This window comes from Glycine soja, chromosome 16 (assembly GCF_004193775.1).
Source record: "Glycine soja cultivar W05 chromosome 16, ASM419377v2, whole genome shotgun sequence".
NCBI classification, from domain to species: domain Eukaryota; kingdom Viridiplantae; phylum Streptophyta; class Magnoliopsida; order Fabales; family Fabaceae; genus Glycine; species Glycine soja.
The window spans coordinates 24,778,272-24,803,664 of NC_041017.1; the positions used below are offsets into that span (position 1 = coordinate 24,778,272).

General features: G+C 35.9%; 1 pseudogene; it reads left to right on the plus strand.

Annotated features, from left to right (window-relative positions):
- The first annotated feature begins 10,334 nt into the window (after positions 1 to 10,334).
- LOC114389879 lies at positions 10,335 to 11,110 on the plus strand (annotated as a pseudogene).
- The last annotated feature ends 14,283 nt before the right edge of the window (positions 11,111 to 25,393 follow it).

The window sequence follows — 25,393 nt, forward strand, 5'->3', positions numbered from 1 at the left end:
CATCAACCTTTCAAGATGATGTGAGTAGTTCAGGTGCTTTTCTAGGCTTTTTTACCAATCGGGTAAAAAAATTCAGAATTTTCCATTTGGGGGTATATTTAAAAAAATTACTCAGTTGTTACAACTTTTTAATTTTTTCAACTGAAGTCGTAAAAATATATATGACTTCAGTGTAAATATAATTTTTTTTACGACTTTAAAGTTATATTTTGTTTTACGACTTTAAAGTTATAAAATTGTATTATTTTTTTTTAAATTTTCTTGAGGTATACGACTTCAAAGTGGTAACCTCCCCCCCCCCCTTTCTTTAAAAATATTGTTTTACTATTTGTAGCCTGTTTTTAATTTGTTAACCTTTTTTTTTGTAAATTTGTTTTTTTAATTTAATAATGTTTACGATTTTATTTTTTTAAAATAAAAAAGTTAAAAAATATATTTAAATATATAATAAATAATATTAAGTTGATTTTATTAGTATATTTTTGGTGATAATATTAAGTTAATATAATTTACTTTAAATTCTTTTTATTTAAAGTTTAAATAATCTATCAATAAAAATACATTAAAAAAATAGAAAGACTTTAAATTAAAAATTGATTATATTTAAATAAAAATTACATGTTTGTTGTCCTCTCAGTCTACGGCCTCTACCTCCTCTTGTTCTAGGATGTTGACGTGTAATTGTCCGTTGTTGTTGAGGAACATGATGACCATTGTTGTCATCATCATGAACACCATCACCATCATCATTGTCATCGTTGTTATTGTTGTTATCCTCATCCTCGTCCTCATCTTCTTGACTCATGTCACATATTTGAGTAGGTAATGATGAACAATAACAAGAACTCGATGGTGCAAGATTATATGTAGATGGTGGAGTGTTGAAAGTGGTGGCAAACATTTGTGAGGAGCCATAAAAAACATTTGAGGTAGAAGGGACTTTTAATGAGTATTGAGGTATATATGATGAGAACCCCAGTGGTTGAAAACTTTGTTGACATCCTTTAGACGCATGACCAGAAAAACTTGTTGATTGATATTGTGCTTGTGATGGATGATGTTGGGACATAAATCCAAGAACATGCACTGGAGGTACATTAGGTTCCGCATATGATTGATGTTGGTGATAACTAGGATAATACTGTGATTCAAATTTATAAAGTTAGAAATAACAATGAATAATAATATCAAGAATGATTAAAATTGTAAAGTAGATTTACAACCTGCTCCTTCACACGATATATATCGTCTAGTTCGACGTATATACCATTGCATGTATTCTGAATTTTCATGTAAAAGACCTTGGTCCATTTCACCATGAACAATATAATTATTCCAATGATTCCATTTGAGAATCCAGTGACGATCATGGTGAGGCCAAAAAATATTTGTTCTCCCTCTCATATCTATGTCGTGGATTTGATCTAGGTTTGGTGGGTCATCTGGAATAATTTGTCACAGTCCAAATTGTCTCATGACCCTGTCTATTGGATGTCATTCGACAATTGCAAAACATATGAGAGAGACTTTTGCTCGAACAATCATTGATACCTCTACATCATTAATTAATGACCTTATTTCTGGTGTGTCATAAGGAGTCTACAAGAATTGCAACACATACATTATTATTGTAACATATTTATAATGGAATAGGAAACCGGAAAAAATAGTTAATTCATGAAAATTAAAAAATGAACCTCATTAATATGTAGTTTATCAAATATGATGCGTATCAATCTCATTGAATTGGTGGGAATATTTGGTTCGATCCTTGGACGAGACCACCTTCGTGCAAGAGGAAATTCGAGTCCTTCTTGTACTTCTTCCATGGATAGGTGATCTATCTTTGGGGTAATACATTTAATGCGGTCCCACGACCATGACTGTAGCAACAACAAACATCCACCGATTTTTGTTTGGTCCGACTTCACAGCCCGATCTAGAGCTTGAAAAAGGGATGCTAATACTGCTGCACCCTAACTATAATGACTTGCCTCGGTTAAATTTGATAATAAAAGAAGATACATAAAATGAACTCTTGCACCTGATGTATCTGGCATCAAACAACCGCCTATAATCATCATTATATGAGCTCTACCATGTTGTGCAATGACAACATCATCAACATCAACGGGAAGTTGTTGAAAATTTTGCCGCAACCAAGTTAGGTAAATCATTTTACCTTTTACATACTTATCAGGTGGAGTTTTCCCGAGTAATGTCTGAAAAGCAACACGTACATCGCCGGTGATGAAACCGGTTACTAGCAATCCATCAATCTTCAAGCCCAACTGTAGGGCCACATCCTGTAAAGTAATGGTTGCCTCTCCATGTGGAAAATGAAATGTGTGTGTCTTCGTTCTCCAACGTTCAACCAACGCACTAACCAAATGCTGGTTAATATCAACTTTTCCAACATTTATAATATGTCCGAAACCAGCTAAATTGATTAGATTTTTTTACCCGATTATCTATTTGATCCAAGTGCGTAAAAGCCCAAACAGAAGTATACCTCAGACGGATGATTCTCTCTTGGCCTTCCCACACTTGATTTGAAATATGATTGTCTTCTAAGCGCAACAACGAACAATCAACTGGTCCGGGTTGTGCATATGCCATTAGTAAATGGATACAAGGATGAAAATAAGAATGAGGAAAAATGAAAGGGGGGATGTATGAAAGGAGGGTGGTCCGTGCTCAACAATTTTTGAAGTCTAATATGTTAACTTGTAGAATATTGCTCAATAATTTTTGAAGTCTAATATACACAATGAAGTTGGTCCGTGCTATGATAAATCATTTGTACAAAATAAGTTAAACTTGACTACTTTATTGCTTTCTGTCAAGATTCTATTTTATGATAAATCATTTCACTATGTAGGTTGCTGGTAGCTGCTACAAAATTCCCATGCTATCATAAATTGTCCATTGTCTATCATAAATCATAAAAGTTGGATTCCCTTAGGTACACACTTTGTGAGTGATTTTTATTTGACTTAAAATATGCTTTCAAGAGTTAACTAAGTTCTTAATCTTAAAAATCAAATTTTAAGTTTTAGTCCTTAAAATTTAACTGACTAAAGTCTCTAAACAATTTTTTCATTAAGATTTTAGTATTTACCTTTTATTTATGCCATTAAATGATGATGTAATGTTAATTTTATTATTATTTTATTTAGTGTTCATTTTTTGACGATAGAAATTGCTTGTGTGACTATTTATTAAGTATTAAATTATTTGTGACAATTTTTAACCATAAAAAATTCTACACCCCATTTTTAATTCTTCTTAAGTAAATATGTTTTAAAGCAAAACATGATAAAAGTTGAAAGTAATTGTTATACGTGTTAATTCCCATGCTATCATATAATGAAAGTTTATATATATATATATATATATAACAGCTATACGTGCTAATTATTTTTTACACTACTACAAAAAGCAGCTTCTACATCGGTTGAAAACAGGTATCTACGTCAGGCCCTACACCGTCTTTGTTCTAGATGTCGTTGTATGTCGACAACAACGACATCGGTCACCCAAGGACCCGTCTTTGTAATGTCAGAATACAACGTCAGTGCATATATAACAATAAACGTTATATAAAATGATTCGACGACGCACATATTGAAGAACCCGTCGTTGTTGGGGTCCATTTCAACGTCGGGTACGCCTAAGACCTGTCGTTGTTGTGGTCCATTTCAACGTCGGGTACGCCTAACACCCGTCGTTGTTGGGTATCCATTTCAACATTGGTGGCGGGCTCACTCGACGTTGTTTGACAGTATGTCAACGTCGATTGGTGAGTACACCGTCATTGTTCTTTGAAGTTTCAACGCCGGTGGTCTGCGCACCCGTCGTTGTTGGCGTAGAAACCTATAAAGACGGGTTTTGTTAAGGACCGTCGTTGAAGTAGTTCCCCTGCTCACAAAATTTGGGTTATACCATTCAAATTTCAAAAACAAAGCTACACTTTGGTTATCCGTTATAAGTAACAAACAAATATTACTCACATGGTGTTCACATTTCCAAGATTCAGGCAACAACAAACCCTAAGCTGCCATCCTTTGAGATGACTTTAACTTCCACTCAACTTGGAAATTGAATTATCTGCCACTGCTGCACTACCTTTTATCAAAACCTATATGTAGCATACATTATATGCTCAACGATAGAGACATCATTCATGATTAAAACCTAAGTTGCAAGTCCACCCTCAACCCAGCCCTTCTAAATTATCAGTAACCAATTAAAATCATTTTGAAATTCAGAACTTGCCAGTATGTGATATACATATAAAAAACAATAAAATCGAGAGGGAGGGCAGGGACCAAAAGCAGACCCAATGATCAAGCCCTATGAAATAACACGTCCTTGAAAATAATTAACATGTGCAATAATACAGTTACTGCTAGTCTAGCCCTCAGTCCAAAATCATATCTTAGAACTAACTAACTTTGAGCAAAATTTTCAGATGCTTTTGATAGAAAACAAGGCAGCAAGTAGGGTTCACGGCGAATATTGAGAAGATAGATAGAACATACCTGTATACAGCTGCGTTGAACCATTGCTATTCATAGAAATTGGTACTAGTCTTCTGTCTTGGCCCAAAGATAAAATTTGCATCCTTTCAGGCCAATCAGAGTTTAACCTTCGTGCAAAATCTTCCACTTCCCTACAAGAAAAGAAACAAAGTCATCAAATGCAACATAAAAGACAAAACAATAAAATAAAGCACTCAACAATTAGTTGACAAGATTATCCTCTTTCATAGGTTATATTTTGATATGACCATTCCACAAGTTGTCAACTAAAATTAAATAAATGAATGAACTAGTACATAAGACAAATGCAACACGCTCAACACTGAATTCAATTAAGCAAGAATCCTCTTGATTAATAATAATTTTAATGGAATGCAATCAATGAAAAATGCACTAAACCAGTCAGGAAGATTCTGCATTTCATCAAATGACGATATTAATTGCTGCAACATTCAAAATTTGAGAATTTCACCCAACTGCTTTAGCAGTAATTACCTGAGCATCTGACAAACTCCTCAACAACTCTCTTGAATCATAATTTTCATCCCCTGGTCGCCTTCCATTGGCATGCCTGCAATCTCTGTACCAATACCATATAAAACAGATAGCTTCATAAAAATGATAATATAAACCAAAATATTATTAGACTGAAAAAGTGACACTAACAATTGATATAATGTATGCCTAGCTGATCAATTCAACAATTCATGTAAGCCTAGCTGATCAAATTTTAGAAGTAGAACATTTGAGTATAATGTATTAACTTATAGTTCATCAATCCACAAACAAGGAGGAAACACACCTCTTCAATGCTTGTGCTGCTAGTCATTTTGCTGCTAGTGAACTTGAGGAGCGGAATCAAAGCAAAAGCAAGGTCAAATGATAATATCATCTGGTCAAATGATAAAATCACTTATTAGAACAATCTTGTGGTAGATAATCCACATGTTGAATAACTAGTCTTGAACCCAAATTTAGGGATATAAGAAACAAACAAGAGCAAAAGATTATCTCAATTACCTTCAAAATAACTTGTGAGGCAGATTCAATCAAAATCTCCAGCCCCAAGGTAGCCATCACTGATGCAAAAACAATGATACCCTACATAGGAAATCTTATTAGTTATTAGCATGTACCTCTACCAAGCAACCATCCAATGACCGTGGACACTTCATTCGTTCACTTAACTGCTGCAGTGGGAAGCTTCGTGGTAGAACATCTGCACTAAATTGTTGTTGTGGCAATCAAATGCAGATGCAATGCAGTAGAAGGGGGTAATGACAATATATTACTACAATTATATCAAATTCAGTAGGTAATACTAAGAACAGAACAACACGATGTTTGGTCGCATCACCATTATAGGAATTGTGAATGGTCACTGTATTAGTACCATGACTGAAAATAAGATAGCTGCTGTCTAAAATAACAAAACAATTGTCTCAAATACAGGAAAAAAGAATACTCCTAAGCCATCATTAGCCGTTTTTACTTATTGTTGTCTTTAAAAAATATGTTGCCCATTTCTTTCGAATTGTGGTGATGTTGTCGATGTCCAACGGTGTCTCATCAACAAACCACTGCAAGTATTCATATTTAAAAGTTAGTACTGCAAATATAAAAATTCAGTTCCAATTGCATTGAAGTTTATGCATACCATGGACCAGTCACTCTTTATGTCGCTAGTTATGATGTTCCACATCCAATGCATTATGTAATATCCACATTCATAACATCCGGTTTGAACGTAACTCTACATATGGAAAAAATTTGGATATCATATACATTACATAATTACATGACTTAACTAGAAAACAATAACGCATGGTACATAGCTGATTTACCTTAACTTCAATCAACTTAGGTGCAACTGCCTTAGTTTCAGGAGACAAGGTCGTCTTTAATTTCGTCATTACACTGGTTTTAAAAAAGCACATCAACGCATATAGAACAACATGTTCAATGATGACCGTTAAAGAAGGCTTGTAAAAAGTTATATGGTATGAGATAACCTATTAATTGCAGCTTTGATATGCATATCAGGTTTCCTACGCAACGAGCACAACCAAAAAACAACATGTTGCCTAGGACACAAAAGTACAAGTTGCTAATGTGCCCTGCATGTCATGCACATTAGATACGTATACACCCAAACATCATTTGAAGTATGTTTGTTAAACAACACTTACTGATGGAAGTAAGGTCCAATGTACACCTCTCGGTCAGATTCCTTAAGCCATCTTTCAAGATATTGTTGGCATTCGCTGCGTGTATCCTTTGAAACCACCAACGACTGTGGCTCAAGGAATGCATACATGGAACCTTGACTGAATATCTGACTCCACTCATGCATATACCTATTCACATGATTTGAAAGTATTGTAGTGGATCATGATATAGAATGAATGAGGAACAAATAAATGAAGGATTTCACTTACATTAACCATAATTGTAAGACAGATATGTTCAGACTTTTGTCTCCTGCTATTATTTCACTAACATCTGAATATGTTATGAATATCGATGTAGGTGCATCTACAATTCCAAAGCAGCTCCCAGCAAAGTTGATTTCAACTGGCTTGTCATAAATATCACAACTGTACTTTATCAAGCCACGCAACGGATCATCTGCGTCCACATTAGCCGACTTTGGCACATGTGCATCCTCATTGTGCGAAATACTTTCTGGATCCTACATGGTTAATCAAAGTGGGTGAGTATTTGTAGTGTAATCTATGAATGTTTTACTTTAGGTATGTCAAATCAAACATCTTACCTCATCTAATACAACTTTCACAAGGTGTGTGGGCCAAGCTACAAATGTATCGACGACCTGCTTCACATATTGTATTTCTGAGGTGGCATAGGGGACCTCAGCCTCAGGATCGATAACTGTTTCTACACTTACCCAGACAACATCATCTGCATATGCCACTGTGTGTATGATTGAATCCCCCTCCATTATTTTCCCCATGGCCACCAACCCTAGTGTACCATCCTTACGCTGCACATACATTCCCATCAATGGTATGGCATCAACATGATGTTCCTGTGAAGGCTGAACATTGATAACAACATTACTTCCCTTAGTGCTGACACGCGCACCTAATTGTTGTATGTCCGGCTGAATTTGGAGTAACTCTGGGGATCCTTTATTTGACAACTCTTTTTTAATAGCCTCTTTCAATGCCTTGGTCATTATTTCCAAGCTTCTTTTATTTTCCTCTTCTAGCTGAGTCCTCAATTCTTCCTTAATTTGAGTCCTCAATTCTTCCCTAATCTAACCAGTCATGTCTTCCCTAAGCCTTGCAACAACTTCATCTAGTTGTTGTTGGCTGATGGATGTGGACGAGTTGCTGCTTGTCCTTGATGCCCTTCCGTAGTACTGAGTAATAGTCACACCTGAGCCCGCTGCCCGAACGTGACCCCCATGGTCAGGTCGCCCAATGGCAGTGTTCAGTATGTCTTGCCGACCATGGGGTACAAACGAATCCTGCGTTACCTGCTCTTCTAAGGAGTCCTACACAAAACAAGTGACACAGAAATACACAACGTGCAGTCATTGTCATTACAAAATACTTAAACATATGAACACTGCAACATATTGGTGAACTTAATATTTTATCTTCTATTTCCTGTGCAGACTCAGATGTCATATTGCCAACAGCCCTAGTCTGAGCAACCTTCCACTTAACATGTCTTTTTATTGGAGATGGGGGGTCATCAAGACTTGCTGGATTATCACTCAACAATGCTTCCTCTTGTATCCTTTTTCGTTTCTCGTCTAACAATTTCTTCTCAAGCAAATCATATCCCCCACGTGAAAGTACGTGAGGGCAGTCGTTGTGTTTTTGAATTGATTGTGCTCATTTCCTAATACCCTGTAATGTGACATACATAATTGCTGAAAGTTTTTTGAAATTAAAATAATCAAATTGGTAAAAAGATATTCATTTGAAGTTACGATAGACAGATTCAACTAACCTCCCAGTTAGGTGTGAGTCGGGTTTCTTCAAATTGTTTCCACGCTTCAGGATCTAGTCCATATTTGTCACAACATCCTGCGTTTGTTGACCTTCACTCTTAGCAAACACAAATTTGCTAGTCAATGTGGACTTAAATTGCCGCCATCTTGTCGCTACTGTTGACATAACCTTCGTCTTCACCTTTGGAGCTTCTGCGATATCAAACTTTGCCTACATAAATACATTAGTTAAAATAATAACAAAATGCAGCCAAATGTATATCATTATACAATACTAGCAATCAGCAAGTAGTCAATGACAATGTTCTGCCACAATACCCCCAGTAAAGCAAAAACATGCAATCAGCATATAATGTAAGTTTAGCATGCAATCACAGCCTTAAAATTTAACATCGAAATTCAACAAATCATAAATGAAGAAAAAGTTTATGTCAAACTGAAAACAGTTATTGCCTTAAAGTATGAATTCCTAGAAAAACTTGTTTTCATGGTTTGTTAAGAACATGCTTCAGCCTTGCCAGAAACTGCCAAAACTTTAGCCAATAGTCTCTATGATCCCAACGATAGATAATAGTTAAATAAACCCACAGGTTAATCTTCAGCACCGTTCAGATGACAATTGACTGGTTCTTTTTTAATGTCTGATTTAGAAGCTATTAGCACGACAAGACCGACGAAGATCAAGGGATCTTATACCAAAATTCATATCTAACTTTCCCATTTGAAGCAAAAATTGATTGAGAAGCTGCACTTCTCTTACAAAGGAAACATCCTCCACAATTAAATAACTATTAGAATGTGAATATTATTACTAATCTAAGAAAAATAACAACTAGAAGTACTCCCACAACTCAAGAAAAAATAACGAGAAGTAGTCTCACAACTCAATTTGAATGTAACTTTTAGAAGTTATATACCCGTAAAATAATTAGACATTAATTCAATAAGAAGTAAACCACGATCCAATATGACAAAAATAATACACTGCCAAAATAGGATTTTCTATTCACATAAAGACAAAGCTTTGTTGTTGGTAACATCAACTCTTAGAACAAGACCAGAGTTCCCCACATTTCCATTCCACTTTGATCTGCCAATATGTAACACTATTAAAAGTATGACAAACCATTTTATGATAGATAAGCACTATCCTTGAACTTTGGATTACTAATGTGCACTTAAATGCAAACTTTTACCTAACCACAGGGTAATTAAGCAACATCTTATGATTAGTGAACTGACATTTCCCTCTTTTTGATATAACAGTCATTTTGTGCTTAATAAAGACTAATGTTAAGCCAATAGTGAATTATAACACGCAAACTCCTTTTGATATAAACATGTTTGTACAACATTAGGAAACATCCAAAATAAGTCCCGCATAATTCAAGAACAACTTATGCTCATTCACAAACAACTTACAGATACCAAAGTTTATCCAAATGATGTAACCTAGTCAAATCGTGATACTAAACACTCAGAACTTCAACATGATATCAGTGAATTAGAGAGGAAAAGAACAAATGACTGTGATTCCGAGAACCTTCCTGATGAACTATATCATTCTTATAGTGAATTAGTTTAAAAATGTCAATTTGATGAAAAAGGTAAGCCAGTTTTAATAAGTGGACTTGTTTCAATATTCTGGTCTGAAGTTTTTCTTGACCTCAAAGTCTTAGAGTGGTGACATGGCTAAAAAAATCATGGGTGCCTGCCCTGTCCTTATTTGATGAGAAGAAACCCAATTTAACAGGGTTTGATTGAGGGTAGGTTAAGGTTTTCCTCAATTCATAAATGGTAGGGACATGTTTATTGAAGGTAGTGAGGATCTGTTGCCATCCAGTGGAGAAAAAAAACTGTTTGACCTAGCATTTCATTCTTTATAGGGGAAATCTATGTTTTCTTTAATGTTATCTAAACAGTTTCAGCTGTTTTGTTTCTTTTCACTTATTTGCAATTTCAAGAGGCCTTTAGTAGCACTGATGGACGTATAAGGCTGGTAAGTCTGAGATGTTCTTTTCACTTATTTGCAGTTTCAGCTGTTGTGTTTGTTTTCACTTATTTGTAGTTCCAGACAAGACGAACAAAACACTGACCATTGTTGACAGTGGTATTGGCATGACCAAAGCTGGTAAGTTTCAGATGTTCTTTTATTGATAAATCGTGTAACAATTTTTTTATTTGTTGATAGTCTCTAATTGATTTGATGTTTTGTCAGATTTGGTGAACAACTTGGGTACAATTGCTAGATCTGGTACCAAGGAATTCATGGAAGCCTTGGCTGCTGGTGCTGATGTTAGTATGATTGGACAGTTTAGTGTGGGGTTCTACAATTGGTATCTTGTTGTTGAGAAGGTCATTGTTACAACCAAACACAATGATGATGAACAGTATGTTTGGGAGTCTCAAGCTGGAGGTTCTTTCACTGTCAACAGGGATAACACTGGTGAGGTTCTTGGCAGGGGTACTTAACATCACTTTGTACCTCAAGGAAGATCAGCTTGAGTACCTTGAGGAGCGCCAATTCATTCAAACAAAGCGGAAGAGAAGTATTTCTTCTGATGGGTTCCATTTCTTCTGAGGTGTGCAAGTGAATGAGCTTGATTTGAAAGAAAATGGTCAGAAACAAGCAACAGTGGGGGATCAGATTCCATTATTTTCCTGCTACACTACTGGTTGACTACGTGTAAGATCTCTTGAATTAAATGAACGCTTTGGTCCATGTGGTTTTGTGATCAAACTTGAAAGGCTGAAAGTGAAACTTCCTTCGCAAAAAATTGAAGTTCAAGAATCCACTTTAAGTTTTATCTCAATAATATATATGTTTAATAAATAATTATAGGAAAAAAAAGACTATACACTAAATTTATATTGTTGTCCAATAATAAATTATAACTTATTATAAATTTATTAATATTTATAAAATTATCTTAAAATTAAAAATTATATCTATCGTAATTTATGATTAGGAAGTAATTTATATTATCAGTATATCACCTTTAAATTCATATTTATATTAAAAAAACGACCTAAGTAGATTAAAAAAATAGATAATGAAGTAAAATTTTAATTAAAAAATACCAAAAAATAAAAAAGTTACATTTAAATTTTATCTAAAATTCACCTCATACCAGAAATGGAACCCATCGGAAGAGACTGGTGGGGACAGAGAGGTAGAGTCAGAAGGTTCGTTTCCATACCAATACCATTTTAAATGACTTGTTTAGATGTTATTCCTTCTGGTTCGAGTAATAATAACCATGACAATTCTCTCCATGTTTTGTTTCATATTGATTTTCTTTTTTGCAGAAAACAAAGAGGGGAATGAGCAACAATTTGAAGGTTGTACATTCAAGAACTAAAGAATTCAAAATAGCTAGTAATAAGAGGGATTTGTTTTTGGGATTTTCTAAGCACCAAGAGCGGCTACGCAAGAAGCTTGCACTTGATGAGGGAAGGATATTTGCAGCTAATGAACAACTTTCTTAACTATTTTTCCTTCAGATTTTACTGTTTCTTTTTGCTAATATGTAAATATAAATAGTATAAGGCTATGGCTTATGGACATGCTCTTCTTTACCCCTAACAATCTTAGAAGTAAATATAGACCATGTTTTTACGCCATAGCCTTATATTATTTATATTTACATATTAGCAAAAAGAAACAGTAAAGTCTGAAGGAAAAATAGTTAAGAAAGTTGTTCATTAGCTGCAAATATCCTTCCCTCCTCAAGTGCAAGCTTCTTGCGTAGCCGCTCTTGGTGCTCAGAAAATCCTAAAAACAAATCCCTCTTATTACTAGCTATTTTGAATTCTTTAGTTCCTAAATGTGCAACCTTCAAATTGTTGCTCGTTCACCTCTTTGTTTTATGCAAAAAAGAAAATCAATATCAAACAAAACATGGAGAGAATTGTCATCGTTATTATTACTTGAACCAGAAGGAATAACATCTAAACAAGTCATTTTATTCTTAGAATGTGAAAACTCTGGATATTTATGGAGAACATGGGGTATGGAGGCACGTAAGCATGTCAATACCACACGTCATTTTCTCCAATTCAAGGGCTTGATTAATTGCTCTAGGAAAAAAGCATACATCTGGTATATTGTTTGGTTTGCAGCTGTTTGGAGCATTTGGCAATTCAAATTGCTTTACTATAATGTCATTTGATTTCCCCTTGTACTTGGTCTTTGCATTTGTTTGGTGAAATCTGGATCAGTAGGGACTTTGTTTTTTCTCAGACTAAAAATGAAAATTTGTCTATTTTGTGGTGCGCTCTGAGATCTTTGTTCTGACTTTATATGTGGATCATAATTCATAAATGAGAGTGATATGGGTGTTAAAAAAATGTGACCTATGACTAAAGGCTTTGCCTTAAATCCTTATAACCAAATTTAAAGCCCTTCAAGCTAAATCCATACAACTGATTTATACATGTGCAACCTCTTGGAGGGGCCCATGCATCTTTAGAGTAGCAATGAACGGTCAAATATGAGGTTCTAAGGTGGCTGCTGCATGATGCAATTGCCATTTGATTGCATGCAGAATTTGTGCTCATTTTTGGTAATTGGTATTGAATGGTTTTATTGGTAGGACCGTTGAACAACATGGGGCTGGAGATGTTATGAACCATGTTTGGTGGACTTGCAGCTGGTAGCCTGGCTGTTCCTAACAGATCAAATGGTTAGCATAGTTTTGTAATTATCTAAATAGATTTTATACTACGTTGTTGTCTTTTGTCCAACTAGTTTTTATACTGCCCTCCCTGATTGGTGTGACTTCATTGTTTTAATCAGAGCCACCGGAGCAATTGTATGCCACCCAACTTTCTCAGCTGCAAGAGATGGGGTTCTTTGACACGCAAGAGAACATAAGGGCTCTTATTGCTACATCAGGGAACATACATGCAGCAGTTGAGCTTGAAGGTCATCCGGAAGAACTTGGTTAAGAAGTGCCTTCAGCTCATCTTTGAAATTGCAGAGAACAAGGAGGATTACATCAAGTTCTATGAGGCTTTCTCGAAGAACTTTTACAAACAACTTGGGGGCCTATAATTTCTGTTTGGCTTGCTGCTGATTTTAAAAATATAGCAGATATAAAAAAATATGTATGTATAATGTGGTATTTGATTCTTCTAAAGTAAATTCTTCAATTTTCTTTCTAGCAGCAAGAAGACTATATTCCTGAGCTTATTCTAACGAGACAATGGGACAAAGCTGATCTGTTATGATGTCGAGGATAGTTTATTTTCCTGATGGAGACAAACTAATAAAACATAATTCAATCACTTTTGTTGTCCATCCAAAAGTAGGGGATGATGAAAGAAAACACCAAATGAAGGACATATCGTGTAGGCTATATTAGTGATGTGCAGCTTCAGCAATTGGTAAGAGGATGAAATAGAGGAATGGTATCATAAGGCTAGACTTTTGTTATATACCCATAAATAAGAACATCAATGATATACAACATTAAATACTATTAACCAATCAAGTATTTGTTGTAAAGGGCAGGAAACACATGTATTTCTTATAAAGGACAAGTATTTGTTATCCTCAATTATGTTTGTAACAGAAAAATTCATTCTCAATTCAAATATAGTAATTGGTATGAAGGACTTACTAGAATGTCATTCCACACTATCTCCTTTAGCATCTCCGGTACGTCTTTCCAAGTATTGTGGATAATGGGTACCTTTTCTCGCGCGACTACACCAAGGTAGCTGTGGAAGTTTTCACGCATCGGTCCCGATGCTCTCCCGGTAGCAGGATCCACATAAAATGCCGGTCTGGGCTGATCCACGGTTCTTAAAGTCAGCGTTCTAAGCTGTGTCGTTGTTCTACTCCTCTTTGAAGTGGCCTCTGATTGACCATCAGACTGCGGAGGAGACGTCGGTCGTGTGTCCATGATCCTGTGAAAAAAAAATACAAAAGTAATATTAATGTGAAACGTTAAAAGCAAAGGCGTAATAGTAAAATAATTATTATATTTACACATTAAACAAAGCATTGCTTTCAAACTTAGGCTGTAGGAATGTTTTCCCATAAACCTTCATCATGATCTACACGATTTGCATGTCCATCATCCACTTCATCAGCTTCATTCATTGAAGGCATTTGTTTTGAAAAACCAGACATTGTAGAAGCAAGGCTTCATGGTGAATGTGATTCAAAGGTGTTTTGATGATAACAATGATGACAACAAAAGATGATGACAAAGGTGATGAACAAAAAGCCCAAAGATCAAAGAACATCTCAAGTGAATCAAGAACAAGTCAAGAGTTCAAGAATCAAGGAGAATTCAAGACTCAAGAAGAAAGCCTAGAATCAAGAATCAAGATTCAAAATCTCAAGAATCAAAATCAAGATTCAAGAATGAAGAAAAGACTCAATCAAGATAAATATTAATTTTTTTTTCAAAACTTTGAATAGCACTTGAGTTTTTGACAAAACCTTTACCAAAGAGTTTTTACTCTCTGGTAATCGATTACCATATTGTTGTAATCGATTACCGGTAGCAAAATGAGTTTGAAACAGTTTTCAAACTGAATTTACAACGTTCCAATTATTTACAAAATGCTGTAATCAATTACAATGTTTTGATAATCGATTACCAGTGTCCTTGAACGTTGAAACTCAAATTTAAATGTGAAGAGTCACATCCTTTCACTCAAAAGCTTTGTGTAATCGATTACACTTATTTGATAATCGATTACCAGTGATTGTTTCTAAAAAATCAAAAGATGTAACTCTTCAAAAAGGCTTTGACTTTTTCAAATGGGTTTTAAGTTTTTCTAAAAGTTATAACTCTTCTGAATGGTCTTCTTGACCAGATGTGAAGAGTCTATAAAAGCAAGGCTTTGTTTTAGATTTCAAGAATCTTGAATACTTTTCCAATAATTTCATTACAGTCCTTTACAAGCCTTGAATCTCTTTGAACTTCTTCTTCTTCTTTGTACCAAAAGCTTTCTGAAGTTTTCTGGTTTTCCAAACCTTGAAAACTTGTGCTATTCATCTTTTCATTCTCTTCTCCCTTTGTCAAAAAGAATTCGCCAAGGACTAACCGCCTGAATTCATTTTGTGTCTCTCTTCTCCCTTTTCTAAAAGAACAAAGGACTAACCGCCTGAATTCTTTTGTGTCTCCCTTCTCCCTTGTCAAAGAATTCAAAACGACACAGTCTGAGAATTCTTTTGATTCTTCCCATTCCCTAATACAAAAGTGTTCAAAGGACTAACCGCCTGAGAATTCTTTTGTATCCCCATTCACAAAGTATCAAAGGTTTAATAGCCTGAGATCTTTGTCTCAACACATTGGAGGGTACATCCTTTGTGGTACAAGTAGAGGGTACATCTACTTGGGTTTAACTGAGAACAAGAAAGGGTACATCTCTTGTGGATCAGTTCTAGTGGAGGGTACATCCACTAGGTTCAAAGAGAACAAGGGAGGGTACATCCCTTGTGGATCTTTGCTTGTAAATGGATTTTTACAAGGTTGAAAGAAATCTCAAGGATCGCAGGTCGCTTGGGGACTGGATGTAGGCACGGGTTGTTGCCGAACCAGTATAAAAACTCTTGTGTGTTTGTTTCCTTCTTCCCTACTCTTTTACTTTCCGCTGTGCATTTAATTTTCGCTTTTACTTTCTGTTAAGTTTTCTCTTCTACTCCTCATTCTCTTAACAATTTAGTAAAAGCCTTAAAAGAGTAATTTTTAATTAGTAAAGGTTTAGGAATAATTAATTCAACCCCCCCTTTTTAATTATTCTGAGGCCACTCGATCCAACAGACATTTGCCCAATGTCAAGGGTTGAATCATCATTATGGTAATTCATTCCACTTGGTCTTCCTTGCAGAACCACACACAAACTTGAATTACATGGATCTTGTACATAGAAAACTTGTCTGGCTTGTTCTGCCATAATGAAAGGTTCCTCCATATATGCCACCTTACTAAGGTTTACCAAAGTAAATCCCAATGGATCTTGAAGCACATCCGTTGTCCCGTTGACCCACTGACACTTAAAAACAGGCACTCTAAATGCAGTATAATCAACCTCCCAAATTTCGTGAATGACGCCAAAGTAAGACATGGATGCTCGAATAGGGTTGTTGTCCGATGTACTGCAAAAGTAATCCGAATCAGCATCAACACAGACCCCACTGTTTTGTAAGGAACTTTTATCATCTTGTGACTTTGTGTAGAATGAATAATTGTTAATGTCATACCCCTTCCATGTAGGGACATTCAGATTTGGGCCATTGGCTAACAATGTTAGTCTTCTGGAAACACTTTTATCAGCAAATATTGTTTGTCTAAACCAATTTATGAAAGTTTTGTTGTGCTCTTGCAATACCCTCATCATGTTCATTTTGGGGTGAGTATCTCTAACATGTTTTTTGTGAGCCTCTATGTACGGTAACACCTCTGTTGTGTTGTTTAATATATACAAATGTGCTTGTGACACATCATGTCTACTCATTGTCACAACATTGTATCCACGAGTACCCTTGCCCGTTTTTGCTTGCTCATGACGGGATGAAGGAACACCAACAGTTTTCAATGAGTCAATGTACTGTGAGGCAAACTCAATACATTCTTCGGCAACGTATCTTTCAACTATTGAGGCCTCTGGTCGATGTTGATTCTTCGTATAACCCTTTAAGACTTTCATGTACCGCTCAACTGGATACATCCATTTAAAAAACACAGGACCACAATACCTTATTTCCCTTACCAAATGAACAACTAAGTGTACCATGATGTCAAAAAATGAAGGAGGGAAAAACATCTCCATTTGACAAAGGACAACGGCAACCTCATCTTCCAAATCATCCAACTGTTTAGGGTCAATCACCTTTGCACATATAGAATTAAAAATGAAACACACACGACTAATTGCAACACAGACCTTCTCAGGCAATGTTCCGCGAATTGCAACAAGCAAAAGTTATTGCATTAACACATGACAATCATGTGATTTCAAGCCAACCAACTTAAGCTCATTCACAGACACAAGACTCTTGATGTTTGAAGAGTATCCTTGTGGGACTTTCATAGTACACAAGCATTCACAAAAACTTCTCTTTTCAGTTGTTGACATTGTGTAACATGCTGGGGGCAGATATGTCCGTGGACCTTTGAGATAGGATGCAACACCTGACGTATACCCATGTCAACCAAGTCTTGACGACACTTGAAAACATCCTTTGTTTTGCCTTAAATGTTTAGGAGGGTCCCAATTAAAGAATCACAAACATTTTTCTCCACATGCATCACGTCTATACAATGCCTAACATGATGATCGGACCAGTACGGAAGATCAAAGAAAATAGACTTTTTTTCCCACATGTTTGAATTGGAGGATGGTTTTTTTTGGGACTTGCCAAACATATTTACAACATCCTTGACCTGCTCATATACTTGATCGCCAGTTAATGGATTTGGCGCGGTTTCATGTTCCTGACTTCCATCGAATGCCTTCTTCAATCGTCGATACGGATGATACTGTTTGAGAAATCTTTGATGCCTAGTATAGACAGTCTTCTTTCCATGTTTAAGTTGGCGGAAACTTGTATTCTACTCACATATAGGACAAGCATGATGTCCTTTGACACTATATCCACTTAAATTTCCGTAGGCTGGAAAGTCATTTATGGTACAAAAAACCATTGCACGCAACTTGAAAGCATGCTACAAATTTGCGTCCCATACATCAACCCCTTCTTCCCACAATTTCCGCAAATCGTCAATTAAAGGTCTTAGATATGCATCAATATCATTACCTGGTTGTCTTGGACCAACTATCATCAGACTCAGCATAACGTACTTTCGCTTCATGCACAACCACGGAGGCAGATTATAAATGAACAGCAAAACAGGCCACGAGCTATGATTAGTACTTAAGGTTCCAAATGGGTTCATTCCGTCCATTGCAAGACCAAGCCTTAAATTTCTAGGCTCGGCCCCAAAGTCAAGATACAGACGATCAATTGCCTTCCATTGTGGACTATCTGCAGGATGTCGCAACAATACATCTAATTTTCTGGTATCTGCATGCCATGTAAGGTTTTTTGCATCTTTGCCATTATCAAACAACCGCTTAAACCTTGGTATTATTGGGAGATACCAACACACCTTTGCTGGACGGCGGTTGGCAGGAGATACTAGTACACTAGAATCTCCGTTGGTCGGTTTGTACCTTGAAACCCCGCACACAGGGCAGTAATCCAGTTCAGTAAATTCATCTCTGTACAAAATGCAGTCATTAGAACATGCATGAATTTTTTCGTACTGCATCCCAACTGGACATAAAATCTTCTTTGCTTCGTAGTGATTTTTTGGCAAGACGTTATCAACAAGAAGAATGTTTTTCAACAACATCAGCAACTCACTAAAACTCTTGTCACTCCACCCAAATCGAGCCTTCAAGTTAACCAGAGCTAACACAGCAGACAACTTTGTGAAAGATGTGCAGCCGGAATACAAAGGCTTTTTTGAATCAATTTCTATGTTGTCATACAAGGGTGCATGTGCCTCTTCAAACCCCTCTTGCCCAAGATCGCGAATCATTTCTTCTATAGGATTTCCAATGTCTGTAGTACCGTCCTCAGCCTGTGACATGTCAGCTATATCGAGGGATTCCCCATGCCATATCCACTTTGTGTAGCTACGAATAATTCCCTCACAAATAAGATGAGTTCTTATGTCATCAACTGTTTGGCGCCTCCCATTTTCACACTTGACACATGGACAAAAATATTTTCCCCACATAGGTTGCGCTTTACTTTGAGCAAACTTCAAAAACTCTTCAACACCATTCTCGTACTCTTCAGTTATACGTGATGCGTTCATCCAACTTCGATCCATGTTACACCTTGTATGTGAAACCTTAGTGGCTTAGGGGTTACTTCACATGCATGAGAAGCTGACAACACCAATTGCAGTAGAAAACACAGCAGCACTGCACCTTTTGTACAAAACACTGCAGTACAAAACACAGCAGCAATTGCAGTTAGTTGGAGCACAATGCTAACAACTTAAATGGTGCATGGCTGTTTCAACGGATTTCCCATATTTGACTTCGTTGTACGCTATTCTACAACTAAGGTGAAGGGTGATCAAATTTGGAGGTTCTTTTAGCAATGATTATATCAAAAAGTGAATAGAAACTGCAGAAACGAAACCAATGAAATTTAATGACAAAAGTGGTGCAATAACTGTTTTGACAGATTGGAGACATTTGCCTATGTTGCAAAAGGTTGATTTTGGGTGGAAGGAGGCCGTCAATACCATGTCTTTATTTTTGCGGGTTTGTGCAGGATCCTAGTAATTTTGGGTGGAAGGAGGTAGTCAATAGCATGTCTAATCTTTTTTCTACTTAATCGTAGCTAACATGCTGCAACATAGATAAATGAAATAAAATATTAAACTAGGCACCAACATGCATAATCTCTATGGTAGGAATAAAGAAAAAAATCAATCTGTGCCACTTCATGTTGCATTTTGCTCTATTGTTTAACTTGATTGATTTTTGTCTGAAGTGAGATGTACGTGTGTATGATCCCTTTGGATATTGCTTACACAGAGAGAAGGAGTGGTGCAGCAGATCAAGAATCAGGTAAATGACTTGAATCTAACTTTTATTATTAACGATCATGAGATAAAGATTATGAATTTCTTAACCAAGTCTAGGACTTTTGAGGATATTGCTAATTAATGATAAAATAGAGAGGAGTGGTACTACATGTAGCATCAACTGCTTCACAGGGTCCTAGCCGTTGAATCAACAAAATTTTCAGCATGTACCTTCTTTGAACTCCACTTATGCAGAATTGTTGAAGACAAAGTGCCAGAGCCTGAGCGATACAACCACAACAGTAGATATGGGTCCTGGAAGCTGTACCAATTTCGATAGTGACTATTATCCAAACCTTCTCCAGAATAAGGGTCTGTTCCCAAATAAGATGCAGCCCTTGTAACACAACAGCAATCTGAAGATATAGCTAAAGAATTGGTTGATGAAGACAAGTTCTTCACAGAATTTGCACAGTCAATGAAGAGAATGAGAGCCATTGATGTCCTCACAGACTCGGCAGGAGAAATACGGAACAAGTGTTCAGGAGAAATAAAAGAAGAGAATAGCTATGGAGAAAGATTTCAATACACATTTAAATTGCCTCTCTTCCAATTTGACAGATGGCTTTGTGTAATTAGAAAAGGAGGGTAAATGCTGAGACCTCTTCCAAGAGGTGCAGCATATATGTACTTAAGTTATGGGGTGTAGCTGGTCCATAACAGCATCCTCTAATTTCATGTTTGGAACCAGAATTGTGTTTAAAATATACTTGTACCTATAGTACCTCTGGTACTCTGGTAATTGTATGATATTGCGGCATAAGGACATAATAAAGATCATAGTAGAGGGCTCAAAAGAATAACTACACACCATGAATAAAAACGAAAAACGCATACATGTTTTCAGGCATCATACATGTTTGTCATTTGTGGAATTTGAAAAACATTTTGTAAACTATTATAATAAATTTCAATTACTAGAAAAAATAAACAAACCTGCAAATAATTAAACGACTTCTTCCCAATGTGATTCTTTGGTGCCTGATTCAGCCTGAAAAATAATAAAACTTTTGTCAATCAACCACACGTATGACAAAAATTTGCCTAATATGTACAAAATAATTTGTGCCAATCCACTTCATATTATGAAAAATTAAATTGCAAGGCATTTACTAAAGAAAGCAGTGAAGACAGAGTTCCAACACTATTCAACCCCAGCTTAGATAATCTCCCTTCAAGTATTTAAGACAACTATTTACTAGGATTGAAAGAAACTAATTGGATTTAAAAAAAAAAACCATTATATCCAAATGATTTTAAAAATTTTATTAATAAACATACAAACACGAGCAAGACCATTAATAACACTTTTCAATTACTAGTCTTCAATGGTGAAAAGCACTGATGTACTTTTGGTGCAAGGTTTACAAGGATCAGGATAAAAAAATTCAGGTTTTGTCTGCAGTTAACCTTGTTTTTTTTTAAAACTGCAGTGTAGTGGGTAGCATTGGGTAGACATGTACAAATTGACAAGTCCAAGAGCCTGAAAATCTACTGTCCTGTGACATCTATTTTGCCTTAAACACCGCATTTTGACGAAACATACAGTTTATAATATTTATGATGTTGCAGGTTCTTCTTTCTGCTCAACACCATATTATGTGCATTCAGACTCAAAGGGAAGCACTCCTCCAATTCAAGGCTGCACTTCTGGATCACCATGGAATGCTGTCATCTTGGTCCACTTCTGATTGCTGTCATCTTGTGGAGGCTACTAGCATTAGGAATAGTTGGTGCTGGGTAGAGCAACCCTGATGAACTTTGGCCATGTTGTTTCTCTTTGGCATTATTAACAATGGAGATATAGCCACTAGAAGTTTGAAAGCAATTGAGATTCTCTACCAGGCGCATGTCTGTAGTGTTTCTTGGACTAGTTTGATTCCAATGGTAACTAAAAGATGCAAATTATTCTCCCAAACACAAACCTCTTTCTGATCATTTTCTTTCATGTAACAGTTTTTAGGGATCATCTTGTTCTGCTGAAAGCCAAGCAAAGATCCACCACCTTGAATGAGATTGCTATACCCTTTCAAATTAATCAGGGGTTCTGCTTCTTCAAGCTGATAGTTTGTGCCCTTATAAGCATACCCTTTGACACTGCCACATAGAGGAGGAAAATGTGTTATAGCTGAATCATTGCCGAGACCATTAGTAGTTGGTGAGCCATCTTCCCGATCTTCTAACACAGATTTGTGGTACTCATTGACCCTATGAACAGTCATGGAGGTAACCTCCACGCTAGTCTCACTGAAAACACAGTTTTGAACCTTGCTGCTCAGGCTTGAATCACGTGGAATTGTTTGGTCTTTGGCCAGTGCCATTAGAGAGGTAAAAGGAAAAATATGTAATTGCAAAAGCAATTAAGGTTGGGTTGTTCAGGCTGGTCAACAATGATAAAGACAAACTAGTAAGGGAGGCCTATTTCTAGATGTGGAATCAAATGTTCAACACTCTAATGTTATTTAATGTATGAGTCTTATTAATTAGTATTCTTAGGATATTAATTTAGGAACTAAAAAAATATTTATTGTAAAAATCATAAGAGGATATAAGAAAATGACATCAACAACAAAATTTTACCTATTACAATAACAAAAATTATAGACAATACAATATTAATTTCCCTTAATGTATTTATAGAGATGAGAATAGTGTGTGACACTAGGACAGAAATATTAAGTATGGGGAAACAAGAAATCATAATCTAATACTATAATATTAAGGCAAGTTTATGAATTCCATGATGTCAGATTAATTGGTCATCTTCATATTGGGATTGTTAGCTGGCAGAAGTTAAAGCATTGAAAGGAGAGAAGATAAAAACATTGCAAAAGAACAACTACACGCCATGAATAAAAATGAAAAACGCATACATGTTTGTCATTTGTGGAATTTGAAAAACATTTTGTAAACTATTATAATAAATTTCAATTACTAGAAAAAATAAACAAACCTGCAAATAATTAAACGACTTCTTCCCAATGTGATTCTTTGGTGCCTGATTCAGCCTGAAAAATAATAAAACTTTTGTCAATCAATCACATGTATGACAAAAATTTGCCTAATATGTACAAAATAATTTGTGCCAATCCACTTCATATTATAAAAAATTAAATTACAAGGCATTTACTAAAGAAAGCAGTGAAGACTGAGTTCCAACACTATTCAACCCCAGCTTAGATAATCTCCCTTCAAGTATTTAAGACAATTATTTACTAGGATTGAAAGAAATAATTGGATTTTAAAAAAAACCATTATATCCAAATGATTTTAAAACTTTTATTAATAAACATACAAACACGAGCAAGACCATTAATAACACTTTTCAATTACTAGTCTTCATTGGCGAAAAGCACTGATGTACTTTTGGTGCAAGGTTTACAAGGATCAGGATAAAAAATTCAGGTTTTGTCTGCAGTTAACCTTGTTTTTTTTAAAACTGCAGTGTAGTGGGTAACATTGTGTAGACATGTACAAATTCACAACTCCAAGAGCCTAAAAATCTACTTTCCTATGACATCTATTTTGCCTAAAACACCGCATTTTCACGAAACATACAGTTTATGGCTCATCCATTACCATGATGCAAATCAAGTAACACTGTTGCTACTGAAACTAGGATGAACACTGTTGAAAATAGGACTGATCTACGGTGGAGATACTGAGCATATATTCAGGGCAATGGCAAAAAAAGTCAGAACTATGAATGCTTATTATGGTGATGCTATTAAATTATTTTTGGATACTATGAATGTATGATAGGTTTTTTTATGAAGCAAACTCTTATCAGTTTGCATATCAAGTCAATGGATGTTCCAAGACTATAAAATAGACTCTTATATACGACTATAGCATGAATTTTACATAGACTCTTGACTTTGCCAACATTAAGAATAGGCAGTTCTCTAAAGAACATAGTTGTCAATCCCAAATATCGGCTGAGAGGAAGACCGTGAAAATACTATAGCTGAACTGCGGGATGGCTGTTATTCTAACCAATTAGAATAAAAAGATTAAAACAGAACATATGAACAGAACAAAGCAAGGCAGCAAAGGTCACATTTCGCTGGAAAAATCGTTTATGGCAAAAAGGTAAATTCAAAAATCGTTTATGGCAAAGAGCATGCTATACTTTTACTTTGCAACTCGAAAGTCACAATCATATGAAATTATCGATAGGTATCCTAATGAGTCTAGAAACTTGACTAAAAGGTATTGATGTTAAATTTTGCTTCACGCCCAAACGTAAATTTGAGTTGGTATTATTAATAGCCACCCAGCTCCAACACCCTTACAAATAAAAACAGAGAGATTTATGATAACAAAATTAGTTTTTCCTTGCAAAATGCACGATCTCATCTTATCCTAATTTACCATTTAAGTTTCCTTCTAGACATCACTATCTCTCACACAAAAAGGAAGAGTGCAAGATACACATAAAACATAGAATGTGTGTCTGGATGCTCAGTGGATGGTAAACATGCAAAATGTAATTGTTCCAGTGGTTGAGTTAACGGGTAACTTAAATTGATTCTATAATGTCTTTTTTAACCTAAAGCTAAATGAGCTGGATTTAGGGAAAAAGAAACAAATTTGATGATGTTCATGATCATACGCAAGCGTACAGAATGCTCATGATCATCATTTTGACATGCCAGGGCATAATTACACCATCAGATTGAAATCCTTTTTGCATATTGAATGATGACATTGTCAGGGCAAGTGAACAACTCGATAATCACATATTCAAGCATTACCAAAGAACAACTCAAAAACCCTAAATACTATAACATATTGCACCATTACCAAAACAGAACTCAAAAAATTCAACATCCTTACCTTCAGGAACACTCGAAAGGTGGCAATGCCACTCAAAAAGGCACGACTTCGGCTACGTGGGGGTACCGGTGGTGGGAGCAGCAAGTCCACTTCGGCTTCAAGTACTTGGCGGCGAGAAACAAAACGTCAGGGTGGTAGCGGGACGGACTTCACGGCAGGATGAAGTAGTTCAGGCAATAGCGGGGGAGCTAGGTTTTTGGAGGGTAACTAGTTCAGGCAATAGCGGGGGCGCTAGGTGTTCACCACGAGACTATATAAAGTAAGAAATTTACGACGGTGTTTAGGGACACCGACTTTGTATGTTTATTTCTAGGACGGTCTACCTACAAGCACCGTCTTTGATGACTTCCATCAAAACTACAACGGCGGTGTTGTAGACAAACGTCGTTGTA